The sequence below is a fragment of the Centruroides vittatus genome, unplaced genomic scaffold (assembly GCF_030686945.1).
Source record: "Centruroides vittatus isolate TY-2023 unplaced genomic scaffold, ASM3068694v2 contig_577, whole genome shotgun sequence".
Classification (NCBI taxonomy): domain Eukaryota; kingdom Metazoa; phylum Arthropoda; class Arachnida; order Scorpiones; family Buthidae; genus Centruroides; species Centruroides vittatus.
In genome coordinates, this window is record NW_027122345.1 from 243,817 (window position 1) to 269,886 (window position 26,070).

A 26,070-nucleotide genomic window follows, 5' to 3' on the forward strand; every position below is an offset into this window, starting at 1 on the left:
AATTATAGGCCCTGCAGAGGCCCAAATATATACAAATTTCATAGTGCTCTAAATTTTCTTATTTATATATTTAAAATATCCTGACAGTTCGAATAAATAACATTAAAATTTATATAAAATAAAGATCATTTTAAGTGATTGAAAGACAGCATTTGAATAATTTTCGATCGTTGTAAAGCACTCGTATTCTTTAAGAACGACTTTCATTACAAACATGACCTTGATGAATATCATCTTAGAATTTTTTTTATTAAGTTATTTTCATTCTCTTGAGACTAATTAATTCTATTGTGTAAAATGCACATCACCTTGTGCGAGTGTTAATTTTTTAAAAATTTTGCTTGTTTTATTAAAACTTTCGACTTTGATTATCGACCTTAAACGGCCGCATTCTTGGATATTTATTTACTAGAAAAGGAAGAAGACAGTCATGAGTCACATCTTCCACTGTCGGATTTTGGAATTCGTGCTAAAGAATTGTAAATTGGTAGACAAGCAATAAGCAATGGAAATGAAGCGAAGGAAATTACAGGCGAAAGATCGAAAGGTAGATAAGTGTTAATATATACCGTTCGATTGTGTAAGTAGTCGTCTAGTAAATATCGAATTACTTATGCAGCGATTGGACCGTGCTAACCAGTTTTTCGGCCATTTGTCATCGGAAACTTTAGCCTATTTACTTTTCTTGTTACAGACGTTGCCTATTACCAGTCGATTATCCAAGACCACCGTGAAGGCATCTCGCGCAATTTATTATCGGCCTGTAATTTATTTTGAGTTAAATTCGAGAAACCGACGTTAAAGCTGGCTCGGTAACCTGTGGTTTAAAGGGGAGTTAAATCGGCAGGTTGCCTCGAAGAGCAATTTCTCACCCCTTCGTCCGAAGGCGGCGCTGTTGACTGCTCCCGTTCCGATTATCCTCCGTTCGGTTCGGGAGAGAAAAAGGTGGCATTCTTCTCCTCAGTGTGGCTGGCGCTGTGCGGGAATAAACGTCGTGGACAGTCCACTGTTTTGAGGTGCCGAGCCAAGTTGTAGGACGAGTGCTGCGGGACAGAAACGTGTCGGTAAGTTAAACTATGAAGGATTACTTTACACCTTTGGCTTGCTTAATTAAGGTTGAACAGCCTCCCGTAAGTAAAGGATGACGACCCTTTTTACTCTTATTATCCTCTTTTTATTCACTTGTAACCTTCGTTTCTATTATGAAGGCAAATGGACGAAAGAAGGGAAAACAGTATCCGGCCATCTAACTCTAATTATTAATTAATGATGATTTGAACAGATGTATACATCGATTAGAGTCGTGTCGTCCGGCCTTTTTCTTGTTTTCTCTCTAACTACAGAGACGAACGAGTTGAGATATTTCGATACCTGTGGAAGGTGACAGGTGAGACGGATAGAAACATAAGTTAAGACGATAACGCGCGTACACCATGGGGTGTTAAAGTCGCGTGTTTGTCACGTGAACCGTATACTATTGAATATTTTAAAATAGTATAACGACCGTCGAATTTAGGAGTGTCTCGAGTCCGCCAAAGCCATTAGAAAGCGTTATCGTTTATCGATATCGACATGCGAAATATTGAAAAAGTATCCATTTATAGTAATGTAATTATTTTGAAGTAATTGTGATTAAACTCGAGATTATTTCTATCGTCTAATTATCGAGGGGGACGTTTTGAATAATAAGAACTGCTTGGTGTTTAATTAACATTCAACGCTTGTTTTGTTTTGCGCGCTATGTAATTATTATTGGCACTGAAGTTTTATGGACGCCATTAATACATTTTAGAAGGGATTTTTGCATAAATGGCTCTTAATTAAAGATTTAGGCCATGAAATTTAATATAGGCCTGTAGGATAGATATTTCTAAAAGGTTTCTCTTGTCTTTAAGCAAAATTAAATTATTATTGATGAATTATAAGTGCAAATTGCTTTTTTACATCTCTTTTTTTATATTCGTATATTTTACGATGTGACTCTATTAATAGCGTTATAAAATAACATCACGATTGACTTTTTATTAAAGCCTCTTAACGTTATTGAAAAATCTATTCAAACTGTTTTTGAACGTCATAAAATCATGATAAGCAGGTATTTTGTTCCTTTTTTTAAATATTGAATTAGAAATACGAGTTTAATGTAATTTTATTTTGTTACTTTTATCATGTTTTATATAAAATATCGTGTTACTTTTGATTCTAAATGTAACCAAACGTCATTCGAAAGGAAATTAACGACGCAAAAACGTGATGTAAGAGATATTAATAATTTAAACAATTCTGTAATAAATTGTAGCATAACTTATTTTATTTCTTTTAATATTTTCTTCAAAAAATCTTATTTGGATTTTTCTCCAAATTCCAAAGCTTGGCACAAGCAAAAAGGAGGAGGCATTTATTATGACACCTGTAGAATTTCGTTGAAATTTTGCTAAAATTTCATTTATCTTTGGTGTATTTTAACGGCGATTTCATTATATGGATGTTCCGATTTCAAAATGGAAAAGGAGGAATATAGAGAGATGGATGATACTTGGTCCAAGGTCAAATAGGGTGTGAACAGTCGACTATTTTTCATCTTCTATTCCACGACTGAACAAAATTCCAATAGCCTATTTCTCAGATCTTTATAAGATTTTTTGAACTAGAAAATTATATAATTAAACAAATATGGGTCGTTGTTTACGCCAAAATATATTCGAAACTTTATTCTGATTACTGTAATTATCATGTGTGAGGTGAAAGAACAGGATGAAAGTACTTATTAACCTACAGAATAATTATTTCACATATGAATTATTTTTGTTTGTTTTTCTTAAAGAAGGAAAGTCCGATAATTATATTTTAAGGCTAATATGAAAAACGTAATACACTTCAATCTTTGTTTAATTCTGAACAGTTTCTAGTATAAGAATTAACAAAATATTTCTTTTAATTTGAGCGAAATTGAAATAAATACTTAAAATTTTGCTGAATTCTAATTATGTTAAAGATTAAATTTATTTAAATAAAGCATTTACGTGTTTAAATTCTGCAAAATTGCGTATTCGTTCTTGCAGTTGACTGAAAGAAGTCCATAGGATTTTCATTATCATTGTTATTCAGCAAGATGTAAGTTAAATAAAGTTTATCATTTATATAACAGAAATGTGTAGAAACTATTTTAATGGTCGATTCGTAGCATTTTAATACAAATAAATTAAAAATTTTCAACTAAATATCGTAATTTTTAACGTTGATTGAGGGAACACAAGTTTAAAATATAGGATCGCTCGTTAATAAAGGTTTAAAGTAATTAAGCGCTTAATTACCGATATAAAAATATTAAATGGAAATATGTATGATATATCGGAAGAATAATTTTACTTTAATCTATATGCGCTTAGTGATCTTCGGGTCGTGACTTCGAAAATTATTCGATTATATATACATTCAAGCATCAGTTTAAAACAGCAAATAAATCATGTGAAATTATTATAGACGGAATATGTTATTAAAGTTGTAAAATTAATTTACTTTGCTAAAACTTCATGTAAATTTTTTTCTTCATTACCTTTCCTACTCGTTCCGAAAGGCTTAAAAACCCGTTTTGTTAATATTTTCTTCCAAGAATATTTTCGTATCTCTATAACAGATAAGATGTTAAGATTTAAATATGTTTAAGGGAAGAAAACGAACTGTTAAGAGTAATAATTAAACTTTTATAATTCTTTTATCGCTCACAATGAAGTGTTTGCTTTACAGATTCTTATTTCGATTGTATTCATTTAATGATGGATGCGGGCAACATTTAGGAAAATATAATTATGAAAGTTACTCGAAATAAAAAAGCGGCTGATAAATTATAAAAGTGATTTAAAAAAAAGTAAACGATTATTGATAAGAGTACATTCTGCATCACGTGTTAGTGTATTTCCAACAAATCATCCATCAGTCTTTGCACCACGCGTCTCCTAGACCGGGTCATTAATTTGCAGGATCTGTGAGTAGATGGAGGTTATCATCCCATCTGTGAAATGCTTCGGGGTCGATTCCGTCCTCTGTCACAGGTGTCATAGCGAGTATGCAGGCTTCGTACATGTTGACTTGCCCTCCAACCGGCCACTGACAGCTCAATTTGCATATCTTCCCTTTCTACTCATTAGTAATCTCCTACGATCGTTTTCCAGAAGATGCTGAAAGCCTTGAAAGAGCTTTAAAGATTATCATTCGTGTTTTAAAAAAAAGAAAGAAATACTTAGTCGAACTTTATTTAAGGGTGCTTCGTCCTTCTAACTTATTATATACAACCTTATAACTTAATTATTTTATAAGTCTACGGCAATTTGTAGTGTTTGTTTTCTTTACTGTTAAATAAATATCTTTCGCGTGCGTTAATAAAGTATTTAAGTTTAGCTATTTAAAGTCAACAACTTAGACTAATAGTTGATGTTCTCTAATCATACGTATTCATCACCGCACCATTCTTCCTCTGCCAGTCAGAAGCTATTCATCATCTAAAACATGGCGCCATAGATCACTTCAGCCTCTTTGCGCTGTCAGCTTTTCGTTTTCGTCATTCTTCACGTTCTAAATTGTTTTCCTAATAAAAACGTCAATTACACTTTTGATGCAATAGTTAAATGCGAAACGCAGACTTTTTACAAATCCAATAAAAATATTCAATGGCCTACATTCTACTTTTATAAAGTCCCTATAAATAAAAAGATTTATTTTAATTCTGATCAACTCGTCGGCATCCCAAATTATGTGGATATCAGTTAATCAAGATACTTTAAATCGGCAGTGCTCAAGCTGTGAGTCGCGACCTCGCTGAAGTGCTAAAGATTTGCTATCAGTTTACTAGAATTAGCATTCAGTGGGGCTCGAGGAGGATGGAAAGATTTTTTTTTATTCTTGTGAATTTTCTACGAGTAAAATAAGGCAGCTTCGATTGCATTGTCGCGCGAGGAGGGTAAATCTTTCGGTCGTTGGCCGAAGTGAATTATTAGCAGGAGAATGCCCCGAACAACAATGACACCTTAACGATGTGGTGGTCGCCGTTATCGGGAGGTGTTAAATGTAGTGGGATAGATTTGGGTGAAGGTAGAACAGGTCGAGGAGGAGTTTGTCCCCTACGACCACCTGCTGACCACCAAATTATCAGATGCTGTTGATTTACCTTGATCGATAAAAGTTCTAACGTTTTTAGCATATTAACAAGCTAGCTGATCCCTTCAATAATCAATTTTTAGCACTAAATTTTGAATTAATTAATTACCAGACTCTACCCACTTTATGTATACATTTTTTTTACGATTTCTGAACTTTATCAAGTAGCCCATGTTCAATGTAAATTATATTATATTAAAAAATAAAAATCGAGTTATTGATTAGAAGTAAGAACTTAAAAATAAGAATTAAAATCTGTTTTCTAAATTAAGTCGTGTCAATTTAAATACCAATTATATTATACTCAGGTTTTCGATTTATGTCTATCGAAATCTTTTTGTTTCACTAAATTTTGTATATATTAAAGTTTATAAACATGTGCTGTTGGTTGAGTAAGTAGGTCTGAATATACTACGTATGCGATGTAAAAACTTCATTGAAAATCGACAAAGCGGTAGTGTTGTCTCTGTCACAGAAACACGTGAACAGACTGAAAAATAAAGAATGAACAGATGTCATTCAGGCAAAAATATTTGACGGTGACTTTGTGAGCGTCGATGGTTCCAGTTAGTGCATGAACAATAACAGCCTTTACTTTAATGACTCCTCCAAAGTGGCCACTTCTGCAAAGCAGGCAAGTGCCAAGCTTGGATGTGCCAATTCGACATCATCCATCATAATAGAATTGCTTATATCAGCAAATTACAGACAATACAGCTTAATTATATCATATTTTTAACTTAACGATGGAGTTAATAATTCTACAGCCGAATTTGATCTCAACCAACCACACTTTTAAATTTGATTGAAGATCTTATTAAAAATTACAAAATACTTAACATTTGATATGTAATTTTATCACTTTCCATCGAGGATTTGTCGGAGCGTTAAACAGTCGAAACGAAACATGTGGCAAGACAACTTCATCATTGTCGAACCTTTCATCAATTTTTTTTACAAAAGTATATTCTGTAAGCGTCCAGTTTTAAGCAATTATACTACCAATGAGTGCTAAAAGTAGAGAAAAAAATCAACATTTATTATTCATTTATATTTGATAATCATTCGTAAAGATTGAAGTCTGGCATCTAAAATTTCCTTATTCGGAGCAAGACTTTGGGATATATAATTAACATAATCGCTACAAACATATAATTAACCGCCAATGGATAGGGGAAAAAAGGCTATTTTGACCCATTAATGAAAATCTTAATAAGCTTTAAACGCTTCCACTACAACAATTTTACGAACATAAAAAAGGGAAGCCATTAAAAACACGGAAAAATAAACACTTCTTCGAATTTAAGAGAGTAGATTTTCTAAAAATTACAGCAACAGATAGAGTAAATTGTCCGTTTCTAGGTTCACAAAGAAATATCAAATTACTATTGCTGCAAGATTCATAAGAGATCGAAGGGTATGTCTGGACTGGCTTCTTCGCGGGTTAAGAGGAAAATCTAATGCTAATTGGCAGACGTCTCCCACGGACATCACTTTTTTATCCATAGATTTAACTCAGACCTGTTTGACAAAGCTGTCGCTTTTTTGAAAGGCTTACAGACGTGTGACAGGTAATTTATATACTTCTGGTGCAATTACTAAAGCAGGCGCTGAGAGAGATCAGGTAGAATAGAATGTTTGAAGGACGAAATGAATATTAACTACTGTATCTAGAGTTTTTAATGGTTTATTTTTATTTGAAGAATCCCTAGTACTTGCATAAACGTTTATAATTAAAAAATACACATAATAGTGCTTCTTTATCAGTTAACTTATACATAAATGCAAGAGATTTTTAATTTATTCTCGCTTCTAATCTCCCATACTTTTGCATGTAAGAAAAGTTTTGCAAATAATGCAAATTTATAAATTTATTTAAAGCTAAATATTAGAAAAAAAACTGAAATTACTACTATAAAACAAACATTTCATTAATTACTTTGTTTAAAATGTTATTATTAAAGAGTGAAAAAAAAAAAAAAACACATATCCGTGTTCTTCCTCCCTGTGTCTACGGTACTTGCTTGGCAAAAATGTCGTAAAGCTTTATTTTTTTATTTAATAAATTTTTTAAAAAATTAAAATTTTAGCCGAAAGATAATTCTAAAAAATAAAGTCATTGAAGTAAAAATATTTTGAAAATTAACCAAGTAGTTTAGTTTCTTATATTGCCCTTTTTTCAAGTATTTTGGGTAGTAATTTTTTGTATAGGCTATAAAGCAAAACTATTTATTAATTTTATTATTTAATGTTAAAATAATAAGTTTTTAGATGGAAGCAAATGGCATTTTATTTCCATGATGGAGTTACTGCCGTTCTGCAACGATGCTACAGTATTTAAAAGGTGGGCTTACTATCTTATCTTTATGGTGAGGTGTAGGTATAATTTATCTTCATAAGACTGGAATTGAAAGGTATTCATTTACAAATATATCAGAAATTAACGATTAAACGATCTATTAACGACTATCAATGGCCATCACCGGGTCTTCTGTTCTAAGTATTTAATTAAGTTGTAGATTGTTAATGAGTTAGAAAGACATTTTAAGAATCTATTTAAAAGGATATCTTGATAATTAAGTATAAACTTAGATTAATATACAGTTAATTTTAATTTCTAGTTCGTGGAATTTGATGCGTAGTCAATATTTAAGGAATAGCTTAAAATGCGAAAGAATATAAAGGAAATTTCGTTTTAAATCATAGAATGCTTTTTATGTAATTTGTAGTTTTTTAAATTTTTCTAAATATTAAATATTTATTAGAACTTTATATAGGAAAATATTTATAATAGCTTATTTATAATGAATTTGAGCATGTAGTAAGAGCTATTGTTTTGTTTTTGTAGTATTCTTTGGTTATAGAGACCGCAATATATGATCAAAATACTTGCCCGTCTATTAAAGTTTAAACCGATGCTGGTTACTTCGTGAATCGAAGGGTGGTTTAAGAGAAAAATAAAATCTCATCGCGGGAGGTCTCGTAAAGTGGAAAGAATTTACCCGAAGGTATCGAGGAATCGATAATTAACACAAAACTTTCAAAATACTTGGCAAGACTATCAAACAGGATTTTACTGGATCTATCAAGTGCCCAAAATCATTATAGTAAGGCGTGTGGATATTTTGTAAACTTTTAAAACATATTATTGTTAAAGAATCTTAATGCAGATAAGTACAGTGAGCCGCATTTATACATTTAATAAGGTATAATTTATCTATAGTCATAGAGATTCCCATTAATTTTATTACTATAATACTTATTGTATCGTAAAGAGATTAATTTCAGCGATTTATTTCAGTTTTCTTTTAGATAATTTATTGCTCTCCTAAATTGTTATAGGCCTACCTGTAGTATGATGAAAGTTATTTAGGCCAGTTCAAGGCAGGAGACTTAGATTCATTCATTTTCTTCCAACAGGAAATCATTATTTTTACGGAGATTCATTCTAAATATATATATATGCATTTATTTAAATATTGTAAATATAGTGTAGGCTACCTCATTAAAATCCGAAACTTCTCTGAAAAGCAGGCGCTATTTTAAGTTAGGAGATAATTTAAAAACCATATTATCAAGTAAAAGTTAATTACTGTTAAATCATTTGCCCTTTGCTAAATAATTATCTGAAGGAAGTGGGGTTATCTAACTGCAATTAAATCTAATCAAAGTCAATTTGTTTTGATGTAACCAAAAGCGAAACTCGTGAACTTCGCTTGATAATTAGGGATTTTCTAAATTCTCGATTGAGATCACTCAAAACATTTTTATTTTCTTAATGTAAGATATTAAATACATGCTGCTTAATGTGTCCTCTGCTGGATTTAATCTTCGGTTTATTCAATTTGTTCTATTATATTAGGTGTTTAACAGATTTGGAGAAGAAATATACGAAATCAGTTTTCTTTGAGCGCTAGAAACTTTATGCTCTTTGCGATCCATGCTACCAATTACGCTTGTCGAACGCAACTGTACATAAATAAAAAGTTATGAAGACGTTATCGGTGTTTACTTAATTTAAACTGATAGAACTGGATCATAAATTTAAATATCAAAAAGGCGCGTAATGCGATACGCGTTGATTGTAGCGCGTAAAAGAAATGAAAGTGGCACGGGAGGAATGCGATCGACCCACGTTTCTAGAAAACTACTTTTGTTTTAAGGGTGCACACAATCTACGAAAGTGTCTCCTCAATCATTCCTTTCTTTGTAAGATGCAATGTCCGGAGTGTCAGCGATGTGTCGAAAGTATTAGCGGTGATAAACGAGTAGTAAGAAGGAAATTCACAATCGAGATAAGAATACGGATGATCTCGGTACAATCTCGCGCTTAAATTGAAGAAGGATGTTGGATAATTTGAACATTTTATGGAGAAACTGGTGCATCGGCACGGCCTGGTCGTGAAGCAATGAATTTGATCAGTGGAAACAGCTGAGAGTTTGATTTAATTGCAGAGAAGAGGATGATTTGGCAGCGGGTGAAGTAGTATCTAAAGAATCCAACAGATGGCACTATGACAGATGTCCTGAGTTACGATGAGTTGTTAGAGTCGATTGTTCCACTTGTTTGGTGGGTGGTCGTGACATTTTCTCGAAAGTCGGCGCTTCGGCACCCAAGCATGCGAGATTGTTGTCAATCAATCTTCTGGAAAATTCCGTAGATTCTTATTGTTTGCCCACATTAAATTTCACTTACGGCCAGAGAATAATTGCAATCCGACGGAATTAACGACAGGATGAAAAATTGATTCGGACCGGGCTCCGGGGACATAAATAGCGTCAATTTAAACTTGACATAAAACGGAGGAAATGCTTTCCTTCCGGGCAAATGACGTCACTAGAGGGAAAAATCTCCGAGATATCTTTCGCATTATTTTCTCGTTTAGGCGGATTGTGAGATAAAAGCTCTTGGGCTCCTTTACAGTTGGGGTGAGTCCTAAACATCTGTTACTGTCCCGCCGCCATTATCTAACTGCCAAATTGTTTTCCCATTAGATAGAAAAGTGATATTAATAGCACTTCATCCCAACGACTCTCTTTCGAAATGTTTGCAAAACTCTTCTCTGCTGATGTCAAATAGCGACCTTGAAACGACCTTCGCCCGGAAAAGCCAAACGAAACTCTGAATTAATTGCCTGCCGGAGATAGTTTCTCTGCTAATTAGCCTTGTTGTTAAGTTAATTGGATGGGTTGCGGGGATTAAAGGCAAAAGCCGAACTTGGCAATCTCTTAAAAGCTGGAAGAGCAACGAGGTTTGCTCCAAATTATTAACAGATACGAGGCGCGCTTCGAGTACTTACCTTTTCTAAATAATCCAATAAGAAACAACATTTGATATTCTGCAATTCTTCAAACTGTCCGAGTGCAATGCGCAAAGTCTAGCCTCAGACGTGCTCCACTTTAACTCCAAATACTTTCGATATTGTAACAAACAAATCCTATATAAATTTATCCAACACAACCATTCCAATTTATTTCGTAGGCCCGAATTCCCTAAAGTATGACCAAACGCTATTCGAAAAATATTACATATATTAAATGTTACTTGCTAGAAATGGAAACGAAGCTTTAATTATAATTAATAAAAGGCAGACAGCAATTTAATTTAAATAAATGAAGCGTATCTTGGAATGATAAATTTTCTGCAAAGAAGAGCCTGGGGCTAAGCAGAATCAACAGAGAAAACTTTCATTTTACTAAGAAATTTAATGATATTGGCTAAAAATACCGGATAAATCTTACCGACCGAGTAGACCTATTTCGTTCGCTTGACAAATTAGTTTTGTATGATTATTTATCCCAGATGTCAAAATATTAATTTATGATTATTGGCAGCCATCTTATTAACTCAATTGGAACACCTGTTCTTAATTATTTTTATTTTTGAGTATGGTCAATAAATAAACGACATTGATGTTTACTTAACGCAATTACTTTATAAGGATGTTAAATTGATAATAAATTATATATATTATTTACAGATAAGTCTATTAATTTTTAATGTTTCATTATTAGTAAAGGCTACTTGAACGATAAAACTCAACATCTGGAATGCATTCGTTATAGACGATGGTAACTTGACTATGAAGTGTTATGGAAAATAAAAGAAAGGGAAAGTTTTTGCTCATTCAAGTTCTTTTATTCCAAGGTCATTCATATATCAAATCATTATTGATATAACTTATTTACAATTTTGAATTTATAAAAGCACTAATCTGTGCTTTTTTCCCCTCCGAATTTATTTTAAATAATGATTTTCTGATGTAGGACGTGATCGAAATGAAAACAAAAAAGAAAAGCCACAAGCGATTCGTATTTTCACTTTGTGAATGAATTTAATAAATGGCTTATCTCATAACTTTTAATGAAATTTACAAAACGTAACATACAGTTCTTGTTGGATATTTTTTTTATTTATGCGACTGATAAATAAAACATGCATTAACTTTTTTAAATGTTTATCTGGTAAAAAAAAGGTGTTTTATAAATGACTGAACTATCAAAATTCTCTAGAATTGCTAGTTCAGATTAAATATAGGTTTCTTACTACCAGTATACCGAGATTAAATGCTATTTATGTGTCTTACTGTCTGTCTAACAAAGGGTGAGCATTGGCTATTTAAAAGGTTCCAATGCTACAGATGGCGAATACCTAGTCATAGACCTCTTGGGGCCTCTATGACATATCACAGAGGGAATCCCCACGTGTTTCGTATTTTACATTTGAAGTTTGCCTGAAGTATTAACAATCGTTCCCGGTAGACCTCTGACCTAGGTGGCCATCGACTCCTAAATAGGGAAAGCACTCTCCTAATCTGTCCCGAGATCCCTTCCATGTTACAAAGTGTAATCGCCTCCATTGTTTCCTACAGGAAAACGTATGGACCTCATAATTCCATCCTCATCCCTCTCACCCCGCTGCCTGTGGTGATGGCCAGATTGAGTTATGGATGTGGTGACTCATGGGATTCCGTTACCACTATTCGGGTAACCAATTGCCGTAAAATTGGTAGACAGATAATAACGATGGCCAAATTTTATTGTAGTAAGAAATACGAATCAAAGTTAGAGCTTAGAAAATGTTTGTATGCCAAATATGGACGTATTCTCTGCTCTTATCGAATTTAACAGGTGGAGATGGATCTTACAGCTACAAGTAAGGGAATATCAGAAAAAAAGCCACACTAAAATGTAGGTCCAATCCAGGAAGCTCCGACTAACTTCAACAACGCCCATTTCTACCGGAGGGAGAAATCTGAAGATGGCCAGAAAGATAAGGGGAGGACAAAAATAAGAGGGGGTGCGACTGGGGCGTAGATTAGATTGTGAATACCACATAAGATTTGGATGTCGATATTGCGCTTCAACTTGGCCTTTCAAAACAGTCTACGAAACAATTCTACACCATTCATTTTTCCAGACTAATTATTTCTGACGTTACAAAATAGCACGATATCAAATATTTTTTTCTTTCTTCCTAACTAAATATACTTATTATTAACTTTATCGCGGTTTATTTAACTTTTCTAGCATTTACGAAAGATATTTATATATTAAAAATTGATTTAATTTTCTTGACCATTTCGTGTATTAAAAGAACATTGTCCATTAGGCATATGTCACCATCATTTGTCACTGTTATACGTGACAGAGAGGAGATACTTGAGAAAATCGAAAGAGATCAAGTTAAAATTCTTCAAACATAAAAATCTCATCCACTTTTATTTATATGAGTGATGGTCTCTCCAATCATTGTACTCATATTGTACATCACTCACGCTTTGTCAAATGGATGGAGATTTCTGTTGCGTGATATAGCTTTATAAACGTGAACTGAGATTGGCATTATGACAGTTTTTAACCTCTGTATATTGTTGTATGTAGCAAAAATGATTCTCTTATATTTCTGATTAGAAAATTCTTTTTTGATGGCAAGCTACTGATAAGTAGGCCCTAAATCTACGATTTTCTCGATTTTAAAGCAGATTTGTAGAATATATAGGGCCTACTCAAAACAATTCTGTTCGTGCAGCTACTTTAAATTAATTTATTTTAGATAATAATTCATATTTTATTAAAATCGAATTTAAAGGATTACATCTCATTTGAAATGGTGAATCGCGCAGTAATCAATGGTAATGATGGCTGTAGTCACGCGATGTTAAAGGTATTCTAACGGGAAATTAAATATTATGCTGCTTATTATTCCCTGCTTTAAACATCAATTTTTTTCTAGGGGAAAATCTCTGAAGGAGTAATGAAAATATTATGAGTAGCAGGACATGTAAAATGTTGTCTTCGTGCTTGAGTTTGGTGTCGCGTGATATATGATGTTGAATAAAACGCTTAACTTTTATGTTTACTCCGATTGAAAATTGAAAATAGAATGGAAGGAAAACCAATTTTATAGAGTTAGTTCTATCCTTGATTAATGTTTCTAGACGACGTTTGTTTTCATAGGTCGATGCGGAATCACTTTTATCGTAGTTTTACAAAATGAAACTGTCAAAAGGAAGAACATTTGTTGTAAAATATATGAGATGCGTCATTCAATTTTAGACAAGTCCGACTTCTGACATATTACACCTCATCGTTTTCGATGTGTAAGTAAATTCTTACACACCATCGGATTACAATATCCATCTATCACAGGACGGAAGGTCTTATAACTAAAGCTGCTTAGAGGGCGGAACTGATCCTGTTCGGATTATCTTCCATCCTCATCTCTTGCACGTTGCATCTAATGACATATGCGTCTTGCGCTTTAGCTCTTGACGGGTGGAACCCATAGTCCGGGTGGTCCGTTTAAATAACCACGTATCACAATGGTGTGTCATTCTCCAACGACCCGCGTTGTATATAACATTAATGTCAACCCTTCTGCCTGTTGTCGACTTACGGAAGATCGGAGAATCCGACATCAGATATCCAAGTACGTTGTCCGCTTGATTTCAGCCTTTGATTTATAATTCTAAAGGGAAATATCTTAGAATATCTTAGATGCGGTAGTTTTTTGGATGTCATTTATAAACGTTATTAATGATAATGTCCGGCGTTAGTGATTAATGATGGATAATGAAGAGATCTAGGCAAGCCATGCATCTTGCTTTGCCTGTGCCATTTTTTTTATTACTCTTCAATCTGCTTTAGAAAAGCATAAAATACAAGGTAGGTAGATTTCGAAAAATTATTGCCCCGGATGATAAGAGAATAGCCATCTCGGTAGCTCCATTTTAAGATTCTTCTCATCTTTGTGAGGATTTTACAAATCGTCGATCCTATCGACAAGTCAGTTTTATAGACTCTTAAAAGCAAATATAATCTCGGCTAATTTGAACGCGTGCCGAATTTCTAAAGCTTCTATCTAATTGGAGAAGATTTAGTTCAATCGTCATCGCTAGAAAATCGATGAAAAAGAGAAATTCGGAGATTTATCCTCAATTCACGTAGATATCAGCAGATTTTCTTCCAATCATTAGTTGTCATCTCGAAGCTGGGGTGTGTCGTCAGATACGCCCGTGGGTGCTGGCTCATTTGAAAAAATAAGAAAAGGAGAAAGGGCACAAACGCCACCCATGGGCGTACTTCCGACGTCGAGTTGTGAGAAGTAAAATTTTGGAATTCGACTTTTCTTTTATCTTCTGTCGGATCTTGCATGCCAGGTGTGTCTGCTGGAAGTAACGTAGGTGGATGGACAGATGTGAAAACCAAACTTCATCGGCTTGTCAGGAATATTAAATAGATGAAAGTGCGTGCTGCCATCAGATAGGTAAGCTTTTCCTTCTCTTGTGTTTACATGATCTACTTCAAAATATCTTGTTTATATTTCAACAAATCTGAAATTTCCTAACACGAATTGTTAAAAGTGACTGTCATTATTATTAATGTCACTTCAAATATATTCACAATATTTAAATGTAAAATATGCCTAAGTTCGAAAGGAAAATATTAGAATTACTTGCACCTGTGCTATGAATTCCATTTCGGCATAATTTCGCAAAACTAGTTTGGAAATACTTCTCAACCCTTTCTTGAGTCTCCTTTTCTGTCATTAGTCATTCTGACTGGAATTCCCATATTCCGAACCTATCATTCTCGTGTCAGCATCACGAGTACTTTATCACCGTCACGCGTAACGTGACACCGTACATCGTACATCATACCACGTGACAATAATGCGAATTTACCAAAGTAAGAATTTCACTTCCAACTTTTTCACTTATAAAGTTTTTTAATGCTATGTATTATTCAAAAGCTTTTATTCTCCAGTCATATGCAGTAATTTACACACACTTTCATAAAATAGTGGAAAATATCTTCGTATGGAAAAACCATTTGTAGAAATTTTATTTCATAAAAATTTCAACCATTAAAAGAAATTACAAGCGTACAAAGTTAATAAAAATGTTCGTTTCGCAATACAACAACTCGGCTTGACAAATAGGTCAGAGATTTATTTAAACGTCTAAAAATATAAAATTATGTACAAAAAGAGTGGAAAACTCCAAGTAGTATTTTACTAGAATGAATAGGAGGAAATTTAATATTTTATATTCTAAAGAGATTCGTTTATGCGTAGGGAAGATCGTGTTACAAAGAGGGGGACGATCCAATGGGATGCTCTCAACAAAATATCTTTGTCTCGAAAAGTGACGTAACATCAACAGATGCGAGATTTCTTCCTGTTCTCCGATGATAAAGAGGCTTCTCAGAATCTTTCCTGTCTCTCCCCCGAACACGTGGCTTTCGTCCTTTTCTACAACATTTGTCGACTCCGCATCGAAGGACTATAAATTGACGAGAAATGGACTTAAAACAGTGTCGAAGCTCCTACCTTTTCAACTGATTGTTTTCACGACAAACGAGTCTCTTAAATCAGAAGCGCCAGATAGCAATTTCCGGACAGTTGCAACGGAAATGGTTGTCGCTATTTGCGTCTATTTTATTCTCCTTGTTTCGTTAAGGAGATTTTCATCCATCTTAACATTGTTAGAAGAGGATTGAACGTTAAGTGGTGAGATTAGGCGTTTGCCCCGAAGACAGCTACACCCTCTGTTGTCAAAGGAGCAGGAGATAAAGAGCTGTCGTCGCATTCGTCCAACTAGACGAAAAGGCGATAGCAAGGCTACTCCTCTGCAAAAACTTATTCTCTCTATATGCAGACAAAGATGACACGATTGACACTAAACTTTCATTTGACAGCTAATGCTGAATATGTAATAATAAAAATTTATAATAACTCTTTCCTTACTCATTCATTCCTAGATCTGCTTAGAAAATAAAAAAGAAAACTTTATTACTATGCAGATAAAAGTAACTGATAACGTTATGTTAGTTTATTCGATAATTGCACAGTTTATCTGGAATATATTACATACTCCTCGTTGACTTATTTTATGAATTTCAAGCTTTTGCTCTAGCAATTTTATTGGATTTTTTAAAGTCGAGATGTGAGGCGATACTGTGATTAATTTCTACTAATTAGACAGAAGCATTCTAATTTTTTTAAATGATATATTAACACGCCATACAGGTTTATCCACAGATTTATTTACACTTTATACATCATGCACAATGCACAGATTTGTATACAAATTGTATGTTAAAGATTTATTTGTTTCGAGGTGAAAGCTCCTGTGATTTGCCCTAATTTAGTATAATTTAAATTTATTTATTTTTAAAGTAAAAATAAAATTCGCAATTTTAATATTTGATTTTCTAGAGAGATGGCGCCACGGCAATTTATTCGGGGTGAAAGTTAAAAATATTTTTTTGTATTTACATCAATTATTAATTTAATTCTTCACACTTCAGTTTAGATGAGAGGCTGCTTAAATCACGGGGAGATACGAATTTATTCCCGGTTACCTGCGCTATTCGGAGACTGCCGAGTCAGTATCTTCCCACAGAGCCTACAGCGAGAATTACGACCTCTTGTATTAGAACGAAGTGTGTCCCCTCTGCACACCAACTCCACCTCCTCATTAGAGGTCTAATACCCTTGTGTAAATCACGGGTCTCTCGGGGTCTCGCCAGTCACTCGCTGCATCATTCTGGGAAGTATCACATAAGAGTAACGGTCTGATTGGTTCGTGAACTTCCACTCCGATATCGTCCACTTAGAAAGGTTTCTCGCATGCAGTAGCCAACTTATCCAACGGAAATTAATCATATATGCTAAAACTCCTTATTAAAAAGGTCAATAAAGCCATTATAATTTAATAGGCTTTTCGTGCGACTGCGAAGGGATGCTTTTGGCAAATTTGTCAGCTGTTTTATATCGGTGCGTTTTAAAATCACGAGTTTTCACGGCTTTTTCCTCTTTACTCGCAACTCGTGATTAACGAGGAAATTGGAATGTGTATCCTGACGCCGTCAAAATATTTCTGCGACCCAACGGTCTTCCTTATCGTCGACAGAGAACACTCTAAAGTGTCCCAACGACGCCGTTCTTTCCAAGTGCCTGTAACACGAACCGGGCCACATACACACGGACACAAACGACTTCACGTGACACTCTTCCGCGATATCCAATCGAATCTAGATTAAAAAATAAAGTCGGAAAACGTCGCTTTATCATCGAACACGACAGAAAACAAAATAGTAAAATTGGCTGCGTTTTATTGTCTTGAAATCATTCGCTCCCATTTTATGATTTTTCAAAAACTCTCTTTCTCTTTCAAATAACAACCTTATGTTTATATTTTCAAAAGTAGCGGATAAAATTACGTGTTTACTCAAACGGAACCCTATAATGGATAAGGAAAGTTGGTAGCAACTGGTGCCGCTCTTTGTAGAAGAGTATGCGCATATCCCGTAAACACCCAGTTTAAATATTTATATAATCACAATACTGTCTGTCTCTAGAGAACGAAAAAATTAATTCTCTACTGAGAAGTGGATATTTTTTTTTGCCCGCTCGCTTCTATGCACTCGTATCGGATAGAAATCGTTTTGACGAAAAAATGCGCTAGACTCACCCTGTGGGTGGGCCACCTACGACCGATTTCGCGACACCTGCACGCACCAGTTTGACCTTAGGGCGATTTTTCTTAACATCGTGCCTCCCTACATTTAAAATGTTTTACGAAGCTGATAATTGGTTTTAACTTTGTTTTTTATGCAAATTTCGCTTTCGGTGTAAAGGAGTCGGCGATCCATCTTCGGTTCCGTGCGAATCGTTACCCGTGTTATGTCGTTGGCCCTCTTCTACATGCTAATCCTTGTTATAGCCATCACGATTCGTTATTATCAAAGAGCCGTAGTGCTGCTAGAAAGCGGCGTTATCCTCCACTAGTTAGTGTTGGCCACGTGTTCTTCTTAGTCGAGGAGTTGGCTGCACGCTGGGCAGTTGCTAGTTGCACTGGATACGAAAAGACTCTCCTCTCTCCACCCGCTCCTTTGTAAGTACGTTTCTTACCTTACACTTACGCTTGTTATTTGGCCGCGTGTCGATTTAATTAATTTCGGATGTGCACTTCTCCAATTTCTCTTTCGCTATTATATACGGAAGCTTTTAATATCGACTTTTTCTTCACAACGATACACTTTGTGTTAAATATAGAAAACGTGCCACTTAATTATAATTAAGTCGCACGTTTCTGACTCTGACATAATTAAAATTATATATTTTTTTATTATGTTGCAATATAATGTAAAGGGGACGAAATCTTTGTTGGATGAAGGTTACATGAAAGATGTTACACGTGATTATTTGGTATAATTCTATTGGTTGAATATTTTTAAAATTTATTATATTAATGATGTTACTATTTTTCATTAAAATATTAATCAAGAGCGAAATTTGGAGTATTTTTTAAACCAAACACTGGCTGCTCCAAACTGTACAGAGATTATAAATCTAAGCGGTTACTACAATTGTTTAGCAACCGTTAACGTATTCAAATCATGGAATGCCATAAATTTCGTTTTCCAAGTCCCAGCTTTATAAAGAATGTTTCAAAGTCCTTTTCAATCCGACTCTGCCTTTACCTTTTCCAGTACAGTGGAGAACGCCCTGTCGAGGTTCGTTTTAATTGACCTTTGACCTACCTAACAAAGCGTTACATCTGCCATTGTAGCACTCAAAGTTCACTCACTCCATTTACTTCACAGAGAGTTTATTATAGCCACCAAGAGAATAACAGAATTTTGAAATTGCCTTTTGACAAAAGACACAAAAGAACCAATTATGATTTGTCCACTTATTTTTATTTTTCGAGTTAAGCGCTTTTTCAATTAGCAATCCATCATTAGACACGGCATCGCAAGAAGTAAATTAAAAGAAATTATAAAATAATTTCTCTAAAAACAATCCTTCTAGAAAATTAAATACAGAATTTCGTCTGGTAAGTTTATATTAAAAAATATATATAAAATTGTTAACATTAATTATCTGTAATGGTAAGAAATTTTATTCCTTTCGAGTGTTTCGAAGGGAGATAATCTATTGAGACGTAATAAGTGCATTAACACTGTTCTGTAGTCAGAGATATCATTAAGCATTTAGGCCCTATAGTTTGTATGTTCGAAACGATTCGTTTAAGAATTCAGTTGATATATCGGCTATTATCGCACTTCCACCCAACTTGGTGTCACCTTTCAACTGCTGTGGGCTGAAGGTGATAAGTGCACTGACATGGACATAGTTTGCCAAGACATGCAGGCAACGGGTGTCGTGAATTACAATAACAATTTCACTTTTAAGTATTAACATCGCTAATATTTGCTAGTGCCTTCCAGAGATGTTTACGATTCTTTCCGGAAGAACAACGACTCTGTTCTGGAATCTCTCCAGATAAATTGTATCTGGAAGCTATAGCCTTTATCCGTAGTCATAAAATGGTGTTTTAATCTTTTAAATATGCTTTTATTAGAGATAAATCATTTGAAAATTTGATCGAGTAAGAAAAATGGACGATTGCACAAGCTAATTTGTCATTTGTAGCCTTCATGGCTGTGATGGAAAGTTTATTGTTGAAAGGGGGTGAGAAAATAGATCGCTTTCTCGCGATTCCGGATGACTTAAATGAAAGCATTTTCTCTCTTGTCTAGACGTGTCATTCTAAACTGGCGTCATCACTGAACACTTCTATATTGCAACAATATTCTACTTTGATATAGGTTTACTTTGGATAACAATTGAAACCATAGTTTTTAGTTCGCTTATAAAAAAAATATTCCGAAAGATCGATAAATTTGATTTCAAAATTGACAAAAAACAAATAATTTTTAATTTTATTTGAAGATTGCTGCGGAATTTTAGTATTACTTGAGGAAAATTTGAATTTTCAACAAGTCAAACGATTTGAAATATTCATAGCTTCAGCATAGCGATTCGGAATATTTTTGGCTAAATTAATAATAATAAATATTTTAATTCGTATTTATTCTCAATATATATAAGTACTAACATTAAAGATAAGACCGTTCGGGAGGGAGATCTAAATTTGAGGATCGTCACCGTGGCATAGTCTGAAGGTTGTTTGTCAATCCGACACATAAGTATGAAGGACAAGCCTCACTCGGCTACTATATTTATTGAGAATTTTGTCAAATATTTTAATTTTTTTATAAGTATTATATTAAAGAATCGAGTTATCGTTTAAAATATCAATTTTATTTTAATTTTTTATAAATCTTCTGAAATTCTCTGTTAAAATTATTGTTATTTTCATGAAAATGCAGAAATTTTAGAGAGAAATTATTTTTTATTTTAAATTATACTCTCGAATTCTCAGAAATTCTAGACACAGGACGAATATAATGTTTCTTAACAATGTTAATCGGTTCATTGTATTTGTACAGGCCATACATACAGCCTGTAAGCCTATATCATTTGTATGAATGATCTTAGTTTATCCTAATAAATAATACCGTAAAATTAATCTCTTTTAGAAAATAAATAAAAGAGAAAATCGGTTAAAAATTTGCACGAAATAATTTAGACATTAATTTTTTTTAATAAGATTTATAGCAAAAATCCATCCGATATGCCATGTTAATTTACAGTGTTTCGTGATCCGTACCATAGTGTGACTTCAGGCAATTAGGCCTAGTATCTAGGAAGATGTTACGGGTTTTTCGACTCGATTTTACGCAGTTTTGATGCAATAGAGACGACCCATGTGATTAGCTATACTTCTACTACGCTAAGTTATAGAGGGGATTGAACGGGAGACTGAAATCGGAGCGCTAGAGCAATTACGATTGGATACGGATGGGTGAATCTTAGAATATTCCAAAGTTCTATCACTCACTTTTTCAATTCGGTCGAATTCGAAACGATAACGATTCCTGCATAACATACACTTTATTAAAATAAAATGAAAACTTACGTGAAACCTTTCGTATTCGTTTACACTCAGCAAAGTCCTTATACAATGTTTAATATTACCGAAACGTACGTTCTTTCTAGAGACTTTTTTCCGTGGCCCTGGTAGTTCCTATCTGTATAAATTAGCTAACAGAAAAAAATCTTTAAAACTAATTGTTATCAATAGAGAAACATCCTACTTATTTCATTTATTCAAAAGAGGGGCCCGCTCTTTCTGGGCCTGTACAAGCTCGACATTCCCATTCTCACACTCAATCATAGAGACCGTTCTGATTTATCTAAATATTTAATCTTGTAAATTAAAAATTCTAACAATTTGGGATATTTCGGCTTTATTAATTAAGCCTATTTTCATGAGCGCAATTTTGCATATTTTTCACTGATTACAAAAAAACTGTGTTAATTGAAATATGTAAAACACGTTCAAATTAACACATCGGGCGGAACTATTTCGAACAAATGACATAAAAATAAGGTTTAATTAACATTATACATACATTATAATATTTAAAAAGGGGCATAACTTCTCAAACTTTCTAATTTATGTCTAATGATGTATTGGTTCCTATATGATTCGAATAGGGAAGTATTATTAGATACGATTCTTAAATGATAAGGGAATGAATACCTCTTAATGGTTTTACTTGTTTATTGATCTCTACTAATGTTATATTAAATGTTTTCTCTTTAATAAATTGTTGAGGATACTTAAAATGTGAATGATAGGGATATTTAACTGGCGATAGGCATACCGAGTTTATAATTAGATAAGCAAACCTAATTCTATACTGTAAGTTGAGATAATAGTCACTAAGTTCACATCTTGTCTTCGTAATATTAAGTTACAGTAAACTACTGATTTTGTACAGTTGTGTAATGAGGGAGATGAAAAAGTCAAAGAACACTTCAACTTTTTAATCTTTTGAATAAAGTTACAAGGGAAAATAAAAATAAAAATAATAATAATAATAGGGGCCTATATACAAAAGTAGAATTTTAAATTATGCAGAAACATCTGAACTATTTAAATATATCATATTTTAATTAGCAAGTCAAGTGGAATTATTTAAACAAATGAAAAAGTTTAGTAAATGGCATAGAAAGAGTTTAGTTTAACATTATTTGTCGATTATAAATATAAAAAAGGCCAAGTATCTTCAAACTTTCGGTTTATATCCTTGTAATGAGAACAAACGAGTCATTTTCTTCAAAAAAAAGAAAAAAAATGGCCATTTTCAAGCATACGAAAGTTGGTTTTTTCTGTTAAATGTCAATTTAATGGTCTCTACGTTTACTGTTTTTAAAAGTAGAAATAGTTTTAAAAATCATTATTTACTTACACTAATAGCGATAATTAATCGAATGGCACTTAATAATTGAAATGAAAAATAATATAAAATACGTAAATTGCATTGGGAAAATGTCAAAAGTATTTCGTTGCCGTTCGCGTCGAAGATTGAGAAAAGAAACAGAAACTATTCTGAAAAGGGAAGAAATCACGATCTGGAGTAACCGGATCTTCTTCTGTTCCTGTAAGTGTTTACAGGTTGTTGGGAGTCATGAATAATTGCTACTGCACTTTGTTTTCTAGAGGGATACAGTTGGGTGGTTATGATGATGCGGAGTAGCCGCGACATGTGTAAACTAATTAACACGCTGAGATATATGTTTTTGTCCGGGATAAATATAATATTTGATAAGAACTGTTTATATTTATCAGGCGAAAGTAGAGAATAGTATCATTGTAACTCGACCGACCTTCCTTTATTGCTACAATCGCTTTAGTAATGCCGACTCGATCCTTTACGTGTTAATATTGTATTAATATATAAGATAGACTTAGCCATTAAATTAAAATATTTTAAATAAGAGTTTAGATCAAGATTTCAAGATGAAAAATTTATTGATGGGTTTAGTGAAAGTTTTACGAGATTCAGTTCTTATCAGTAAAAACCGAAGATTTAATCCTGATTAATAGTTTTCCATTATGAACTCATAGACGTGCTTGATAAATTGGATGCGATGACAACTTGATCAAGCAGAAAATCTTTATCCTATAAGAAAAAAAATCGGGCATAGGAAAGCATTGGCATTCTATTTTAACGTGTCAATTTAATTTCATCGTTAAAAGTTTCGAGTTTTAGATACAAGACGGGCTTACTGCCGATTTAGTAAATTAAAAAATGATAAACTAATGTAAAATGAATTTAATTGAATTATTGTAGATTACTAAAAATTAAATTTTAGTCGCTCTTAAATTTACTGAAAAGAGCTGAGACTAAAACGAACTTCTTATAAAATCCATTAAGCTAGAGAATAAATCGTTAAAAGTGTCACGATACAAACCTATCAATCTAATGAATTTATATAGGCTTACGTATATATATTTTATCTCTAAGTTGCAATCATAAAAATTAATTCAAACAATCCCGACTAACATCCTTTCACACTGCTTTATCTAAAAATTTAATCAATAAAAGGAGAAAAAAGATAAGTACTCCTTCGGGATTAAGCAGTCTTATTATTGTCAGTATTTGGTCATTATCAAACTAATAGGATAATTAATTACCTTGTTATTCCTTTTTTCACGTCTCGTCCCTCCTCCTTCCGGCAGCTGATAAATCGAGTTTCGTATCATGGCAGAGATTCTCTGGGGAATAGAACTGCTCAAAAAATTTCATCTGGAGAATTCGGCAGCGGAAAAACTCCAGAAAACACTTGATTAATGAATTCGCTCTCACCTGTTTGAAAATTCAATTTCTTTCATTCAATTCTACTCAATATGTCAACAGCCAATTTGTTATATTTGCAGATATCGTTTGTCAATGACTCGTTTCGACTAGCATTAATAAAATTATCATAATTTCTCAATTTTCTATATTAATATATATGGCGTTTGTTATAAAATTTGAAAGATTGAAGACTGTCTTAGAAGTTCCGAATGGCAGGTGTGTGTTACCGACCCCTTTAATGCATTAAACACTACTCATTAAGAGTGTTATATGTAAATTAGTTTTTCATTCCGGATTACAGAAATTGTCGTGTAGTATTATACATAGCCTAGTATTTAATAGATGAATGGAAATGATATGTAGATTAACTTCAATTTTGTTTTTACCATAGACCATTGCAATCACAATGATTGTTATAGTCTTTAATGTTCGTTTAATTTATTGTTTGTTTAATACAATGAAAAAAAGTAAATAAAGCTTGTGTCTAGAGCCTTGGTTGAACTTATTTTTAAAAAATTAATTAAAAAATAAGATATATATGCGATTCTTCTATGGCTTTAACATATGGATGAAATTTCCTCTTGTGTATAATTGTATAAATCCAAAAAAAATTCCTTTTTTTTGCTTTATTTTGAATTTTTTCTTGATAGAACTTGTTTATTATAAAATTCAAAGTATTAGAGACTCGCTTAAAGGTTATAATTGGCAGGTGTATGTTACCGACCCTTTACTTAAAGGCATTAAACACTACTTATTAAGAGCCTTGTATGTAAATTAGCGTTTAATTTCCATTCGGAATAACAGAAACAGGGCCGTCGAGAGGTAGGGACTGTTGCATCTTTCCCCGGGCCCGTACTGGTTTTTACCCTATAAATTAACGTTATTTTTACTAGTAAAAACAAAATCTTTAAGACTGTTTTTATTAATAACGAAACAAACATTCTACATATTTCGTTCGTTGAAAAAAAAGGCAAAAGGGACCCTCTAAAGTTCAACAGGGGCTCGCTCTATACCCGGGCCCCATACAGAAATCATTTTGTATAGCCTAATATTAGAAATTATATGGAAATATTCTTTTTTATTGATAGGTCTTTAAAAATCATAATTTTCTTCTTTTAAAGCTTTTAATGTTTAAAATATTTCAGGTTAATTAATTTACTTCAATTAAAAGATGTGCAAATCAGTTTAAAAGTGTAGTGAAATAAGACATTTTAATTCTAACAAAGGAGTAATTTAAGAGTGAATTTGTAGCTATACTATTAAACAATGTCGTAATAAATATAGAAAATATTTTCAGTATTTGTTAGTACATAATTCTTCAGCCAGTGGGTTATGACCCTCGGGAATCTCTGTATCCTGGCTAATGTCATGGGAGCACTCTGAAAGGGAGTCTCCAACTGAAGAAAGATGCAGGAAACTTTATTAGAATATACAAACTGTTTAAAATCGTTTTCACATTTTTATATAACAATAATTTATTGTAAAATATGCAAATCTTTCAGAACTTAGTTGTAATCGATACCCATTCACGGAAAAAAAATCGTATTTAAAACAGCTGTAATAAATTAATCTGCGTGAAAATAAAATAAGAAAACATATATTTAAATACAGATTATAAAAATAATTAATTTTAAAGTATTTTCGGAATTTATAATTAAATTAACTACTTTTCAGCGAAGTTAATAAATTTCTGAATTTTTCACTCGCAAATCTTATTTTCCCTATTAAATTAATTTATTAATTAACGTATAGAATTTTAATACTACTTACAGAACCTTGTCAATGGAAATTTGCAGCATTATTCCGATTTATATATATATTTAATAAAACAGGAAGGATTAATAAAGT

At 33.0% G+C, this 26,070-nt stretch overlaps 1 protein-coding gene across 2 annotated transcripts in view; it reads left to right on the forward strand.

Moving 5' to 3' along the window:
• Window positions 1-508: 508 nt before the first annotated feature.
• Window positions 509-26,070, forward strand: part of LOC136979074 (protein Wnt-5b-like) — a 224,643-nt gene continuing 199,081 nt past the window's right edge. Inside the window, exons 1-2 of one of the 2 annotated variants that reach the window (XM_067274978.1) lie at window positions 509-580; window positions 695-1,064. The gene's annotated coding sequence lies outside the window, so the exon portion shown is untranslated. Of the gene's footprint in view, window positions 581-694; window positions 1,065-18,485; window positions 18,558-26,070 lie in introns of those variants that run through there. The other variant, XM_067274977.1, reaches the window with a different exon arrangement.